At 38.4% G+C, this 7,254-nt stretch overlaps 1 non-coding gene across 1 annotated transcript; it reads left to right on the top strand.

Moving 5' to 3' along the window:
- The first annotated feature begins 311 nt into the window (after nucleotides 1–311).
- LOC141622162 (small nucleolar RNA R71) lies at nucleotides 312–418 on the top strand. Its single transcript, XR_012532888.1, has one exon. It is a non-coding gene; the product is annotated as a small nucleolar RNA R71 (small nucleolar RNA).
- The last annotated feature ends 6,836 nt before the right edge of the window (nucleotides 419–7,254 follow it).

The following is a 7,254-nucleotide window of genomic DNA, read 5'->3' as shown; positions in this document are numbered from 1 at the left end:
AGACGAAAGGACCATCTGAAACAGCATTCACATGATACATCCCTCCTTTTGAAGCTCCTCCCAACTCGTATTTATCAAACCTCGCAGTGAGAGCTTCTAGTGTAGCTACAGAAGACGATTCAGCACTTCTCCTTTGATTGCCTATGGAATTCCCATATTCAGCTTTATGGGTGGCTAAGTCATCAATGATATTCCACCCCTTAGTCTCTCCCATATTCTCAGCAAATCGGCCATTGGCTGCAGCATCCAAGATAGCCCTCTGTTTGTCATACAGCCCGTTATAGAACTGATTGCAAAGACTCCATTTTTCGAACCCATGGTGCGGAATGGTTCGCACCAGCTTCTTGAAACGGACCCATGCTTCATGAAAGTTCTCATCAGGTCCCTATTTAAATCTCGTGATCTGAGCTCTAATGGCATTCGTCTTCGAGGCAGAGAAGTATTTCTTGTAGAATGCCAAGGCCAAAGAATTCCAGTCGGTGATCCCATGAGCAGCTCGATCCAGATCTCTGTACCACTCCCTTGCAGCATCGCAGAGTGAGAATATAAACATGGTCTCCTTTATCTGGTCCTAGGTCACACCGGTCGGCGGGGGTATAGAGCAGCAATAATCAATAAATATCTCCATATGCTTGGCTGCATCTTCATTTGCAACTCCCCCGAACTGGTTTCTCTCAACCAAGTTGATATAAGAAGGCTTCGGTTCGAATTTCCTATCAGCTCCAGGTAATTCGAACCCCCTGTATAGATTTGCAGCTGTCGGCTCAGAATGACTTGCTATAGTTGCTTCTTCAACCATCTCTAGGAAGTCTGGAGAAGTGACGGTCTCAGCTGATGAATTAGAAACAGGAGATGAAGGTGGATCCTCTTCGAACAGCTCGTTCTTGTAAAAGCTAGAATGAGAACCGGGCTCTTCCTCTGACTGTTGGTCTTGAAATAATCTCCTCTTTGCGCGCAAGGTTCTCTCAATCTCTGGATTGAATGGTAGTAGTTCACCACCCTGTGACCTGCGCATAAGAAGAAACTACAAAAGAATATGAGAATAGTTTAAGGAACGAATGTCCCTTAAACTAAGAAACAGACTAAAATAAAACAACTAAAAATTAGAACAATTGCCTCCCCGGCAACGGCGCCAAAATTTGATACCCGCCGTTGTGAGTACCAAAAATAAATTTGTAATTCCAACTACTACTAATGACAGTGGCAGTCGGGTCGAACCACAGAGAGGCAGATGTAATCAATAGTTGTCTAATATTTATTCTAAGGTAACAAATGTGGGAGTTGATTTGATTTGGTCCATACCTAATGGCAATGAAAATTAAACTAAAGGAATATATTAAATCAAATATAAAGAAGGGTACTAGGATGGTCGGTTCACTATAGTTTCGGCGGCAGCATACTAAGTAGCTCTAAATCAAACACATGAGGCGGGAAACAAGAGGTCCTCTCGGTCCACTCTTAACAGATAGCATCTTTCGATCTCCCTATAAGTCCCTAATATCACTAATACTGACTTTCGCCCTGAAAAGTGACTGATAATCTAAACTTTACCTATCTTTCGATCTTAGCATAGTTTAGTCATTTTAATTGGTGATCTAACAACTGTCCCTATCTCTCGATCTAATGGGTCAGTCACATCCTAAACATTCAACTAGTCGTGTGCACTCGATTCGTCGAATAAAGAATTAAAACAATTTAAACGAAGGTAAAACCTCACGTGGCCAGTCGATCGACCAGGTATGGCGGTCGATCGACTGACACGCGATTTCAGTCCATATTAATTCTACGCCGCCTAATCCTACAGTTCCCCTACATCCTAGCACAAGCAATTTAGCTACTCATACTGAAATTAAAGGCAACAATAAAATTGGCTAAATAAACTACAGAATTCATGATTAATACGGTAAAATAAGCAATTAACATAAGATGGCAATTCGGCTTGGGAAACTGATCTAGCAATTCTATAACTATGAACGAAAGCAAAATAACTGAACAAAACCAGAGAGTACCGTGTGAATTGCGAAGGAAAAGAACAAAGTCGAATGCCAAAGTGAATTGTATTCAATACCGAAATAATCCTCGAACCCTAATTAATATTCTAAAAACTGATGAAACTGAATAATTTTCTGAATAGTAAAACCTGATGCATAACTAATGTTCTAGGTTACGTTATATATAAAATATACGCAACACTTATTATCAAAACCTAAACACAATGGGCTTGCTATTCCTCGGTCTTCTTATTCACGTCTGATTAGCGGTGTGGTCGATCGACCATGATGCTCAGTCGATCGACTGCTCTTCAGTGTACAGTGGCTTTTGTAAGTCGTCTGATGGTCGATCGACCATAGGCATCGGTCGATCCACTGCTTTAGCTGTTAGTCCGCTTCTAATTCCTCGTGGACTTGTCTTTTGGGCCTCGAAATGCGCACCAAGCTCGTTCCTTGAGTAAGTAACTTCATGTCAAATGCAATGCAACGTACTCGGGGACGGATTAGCTTGATTTCCGCTGAATTGTTCACATTTCTGCAATAATGTACAAAAATACGGAAGTAGACGGAAATAGGGAGAAATGCAGCATAAACTACATAAATGAGCTCTGAAATGCGTGTAAAATAGGGTGTAAAACATCATATAAATGACACGCATCAACCACTATGTGCTATATTTCTATCAAACTGCCAAGGTCTTCCTAAATTAATATGACAAGCATCCATAGGGACTACATCGCACAAAATCTCATCTTTTTAAGGACCCATTGCAAAACAAACTCTAACTTGTTGTGAGACTTTAACCTTCTTACCATTATCTAGCCAATTTAAAGTGTATAGTTTAGGATGAGTTGTAGTTAACAAACTAAGTTTACTTACCATCTCAGATGAGGCAGTGTTGGTGCAACTTCCTCCATCAATGATCACACTACACCATCGATCATAAACTTGGCACTTGGTATGGAAGAGTGGATCTCGTTGCTCCGTGTTGATAAGTTCATCTTCCTTTCCCCCATAGGACCGACTTGTTTTAAGAAAATCAAGAACCTTGGCTTTGGTAACCACTAATGATACAAATTTTACTCAAAGAATAGAACTCGTGAGCTTGCAGCGGAAATAATTGGATTGAACAGTTGGACGAACTGTTTGTTTAAGGAACCTGGAAGAATTAAATGGTTTTAAGTATTGTCTGACTAGGAACTCGAATTTCTGGTGATTTTTATGTGGTTTTTGATTTGTAAACGAAAACAAAGTAGCAAGGATATTTGTTTCGAAATATGTGAATAATTCGAACCAACAAAATATTTGCTTGGGTTAGACCTATAACTCCAACAATGGTGAGAACAACCAAGACCTATTGAATGGTACTCGTGTTAATGCTTGAAAATGCGTCAAACAAGAACAAAGTTTCGAATAAACGCGTCGAACCGGTGTTTACAAAACTTGCAAACGAGAGAAAAGAATAGCTTCAATTTTCTTATTCACTATATCATAATCTTCTTAAAATAAAAATATAATAACTCCTATTTATACTAACTAGAATGATTCCTAAACCGATCAAGGAAACTTGCTTCCTTAAACTGACTTACCTATTCAACTCGTGTAAGAACACGTTTTCTATGGCAAATTCACTGCCTTATTATGCACTCCCTATTATCTTAGGAAAAATTAACTAAAAGAAATAAGGACACAATAATTAAACTAGACTAGATTTAGGAAACTAGGAAACTTTTCTAAAACTGAATAAGCTACTAATTAGGAAAACTGAATTTAGGAAAGATATGACAACCAATATTTTGCTTGTCTATGCACTTTCTCTGCATCTTCCCCTGACTAAACTTGACGTCCAAGTAAGCACTAGACTTGGCATCCAAGTAATAATCGAGTCAAACAACTAGCGAGACTGCTTCTTCTGGATATTTTACTGAACAGTTGTGGTGACTAATCATTTTGACCTCTTCTTGTATTATTTTCACATCAACCAACACTTACAATGGTGTAATAAAGTGAATATCGTTCCTTTTAGGGCACAAACGCCAATTGAGAAAGGAGAAGAGTGTTTTACAATATTCGTCATGTGAAGTGCGATTTTTAAGAAGTTAACGTTTCGGGTCGAGGGAAAAGAAATCGTTAGGAACATTGAGAGTTCTTCAAAGGGCTTGTGCTGGATTACAATCATGAACATATGAAGAGTGTTTTCAATACCGGTGGGATTGCTACATAGTTGGAGTTAGGTGAAGGATGTAACACCCCGATTTACCCAAGAGTCTTTAGCAAGACCTTTCCAAGTTAAAAAAAGGGCGTTACCATCTCGGTTTTCCGAGTTAAAACATATCATAACAACAATTACAGATCCTTTTTTACAACGTCAATGAATTATATAACCATTAAATAAACATTAATATAATTCCAATACACAATAATATGACAAGTCTACTGGGTGAATCACTATCCAATCTAGGTGAAAGACTTCAGGCCTCAACCGACCCAAAATCCATTTCTTGAGCCCAGTAACAACAACAACAACAACAACAACAACAACAACAACAACAACAACAAACATCCAAACATTCACATGATAGCCTCACTGCACACCATTTGACCGGAAATATCAAATGGGTCACCGCAGGTATAAGAGATTACACAAGGAAAATACACGTGTCAGCCAACAGTTCAATATAATCAATCGAGCTCATAAAAAAATGCAATGACAATCATATCAATCAATAATACAGTCCACCATCTCAACAATGTCAACCTCAATAGGGCCTGCTACAATCACAGGTCTCCTCTCATCATGCGGTGCCTCCCACAATCACAGGTAGCACACACCAACATGCAGTGTAACACCCCACTTACCAAGGAGCATTAACAAGACCTTCCCTAGTAAGTAAGGGCGACACCATCTTGGTTGCCCGAGGTAAAATATATTAAATTGGTAATAAAAGAACAATTAAAGCTTTATTAAGTATAAACTCGTTAAACTGTTACAAGTCCAAACCATACACTAGCTACCACGGAAGGTAAAAAAGAACTAAAGTGAGATTATCTGATCCAAGCGATCTCAATGCCGACACGCTCCCTCCATGGATACCAGCTAAGCTTCCAGCTATCAACACACCTGATAAGACTATCTGCTCACCATTTGCCGACAATATCAAATGGATCACCACAAAAAAAAAAAAGAAACACAAGTGTGGACATGGGCCACCCGCATGCCAATCTGTGGGCATGGGATAGTCTGAAAGCCACATTTGGTGACGCGAAAATGCTTTCGATCGGATCGCTTTAGATCGGTCGCTTTTGTCTCGATGAAGCTCTCGAAATGATGTAGAGATGTTCAGAGTCGCCACCAAGCAATTATAGGATGCTTTGAAACCGTTCGAATCCACTTTGTACATCGGTCAAATGAAGCAAAAAATGGTGCTTGGCATAGGTACTAAAGATAAGGAATCGTCCCCCTTTATCATCCTATCGCTAGAATGACTCTCCTTGCCATGGATAAGGTCGTCCACTATCCAAAGGTTCTGAGTAAGGGGTGAGGGTACGTATTGGGAAGCTCTTTAATTGAACACCCAATTCCGCTCGCGTTAGCGGCTTCTACCTATTGATCGTGGTTGTTTAAGTGCAAAAGTTGATAAAACGAGTTAAATGCATGAATGCGCATCCAAAAGTTTAACCTAACATGTGAGAGTTTACTAAGTCGGTTGTTTTTCCAAGTATCAAGTAATTGATGTCGAGTTGGATTTAAGTCGATTTTCACGTGAAGACGGAAATTAAACATCCATTTACGAAGTTTAGATTATGGTGCTTAACACGATCCAATTGTTTGAAAAAGGGTGTGAAATGACAAAGTGTAAAGACGTAAACTTGTCAATCAGATCCGTGATGTATTCGCGTTAACCGTAATCAGGATCATCCTAGACAAGTGCTAAAAATGAGGCAGCACAACATCAAGTAGCCCCATAGGGGAGCGAGCCGTAGGGCGATGCAAAGGGCTCTTCCCGGGTTTTGAAAGGTGGAAATAGGTAGCCTCTTGGGGCGCGAGCCATGGGGCGATCCAAGAGGTACCTCCTGGTTGTTTAAAACCGTATTTGTGATGAAATATCTGCAAATGTTGTTTGCATGACTCAGTATAATTATCATTATATTAGTAATATTCGTCGTCATATTCATATTTGCAAGCTTGAAAAGTATAGTTTACAAATAGAAATGTAAAATGTGTGTGCTTAACCATTTTATCACCGTACTCGAATTAAATGGATATGGTATTTATTTTAACCAAGGGTGATATACATTATGGTCAATATAATTAGAAAATAAAAGAAATGAAAAGTAAAATGAAATGGAGGTGTTTGATATGAATTAATTATGTTAAGTTCATTACTTTGTAATTAGTCGATATTTATCATCCTACACGGATTGAACCGACATAGTATAAAAAACCAAGGATGACTATGAATATGACTAAAATGCTTGCAAGTGTAAATAAATGAAGAAAATGATGAACAAAAGATGAAAATGTTTAAATACTCATGAACTTGTTATTAACCAACAAATCTCATCCAAACACGGAATAAACCGCCATGGTATAATTTGACCAAGGATGATTTTTTGGATGTGCTTAAATATTAGTTATAAGAAATAAAATAAAATGGTAAAAGTCGTAATTAGAAAAGAATAGAAAATAAGAAGGAAGAAGAATTAAAATAGCAAAGGTAGAAGGAGTGCAAACACGAATTGAGTTAAACCAGGGAGGTCATTGGGGCACGTGGCATCATGCGAGACAATGACTCCCCTACCTCAAGTAAGAGTCAACTTTTGACTCGTTTCTTCATTGTTTAGGATTGTGTTATGTATTGTTCATGTTTGTAATATCATAAAAACAATAAAGACGTGAAATAAGTGGAATATTTACACCTTCAAACATACATGTTATGATGTTTGCGAGGTAGACGACTATTGAGACGGTTTTCTCGTTATGCGATTACTCGGGATCAAAATGAGTTTAAAAGAGTACCTTAAAAAAGTATTTTGTTTTGAAAATATATTGTTGAAAAACATGTTGATTAATGTTGAATTGGTCGAATGGGTCGGTTGAATGCACATTGACGGCATCAAACAAAATGTGTAAGGCTTGGTTTTTTAGCTGAAATAATTCTTCATGACTTCTTAGAGACACATCCGCATCGCACAGTATAATTGCATCCTAATGATTTACTACGCTATTAGTTAAAATCTTTAGTGAACACTCTCTCTATTA

This window comes from Silene latifolia, chromosome 1, assembly GCF_048544455.1.
Source record: "Silene latifolia isolate original U9 population chromosome 1, ASM4854445v1, whole genome shotgun sequence".
Lineage (NCBI taxonomy): Eukaryota > Viridiplantae > Streptophyta > Magnoliopsida > Caryophyllales > Caryophyllaceae > Silene > Silene latifolia.
This window is presented reverse-complemented; position numbering and strand designations above follow the sequence as displayed.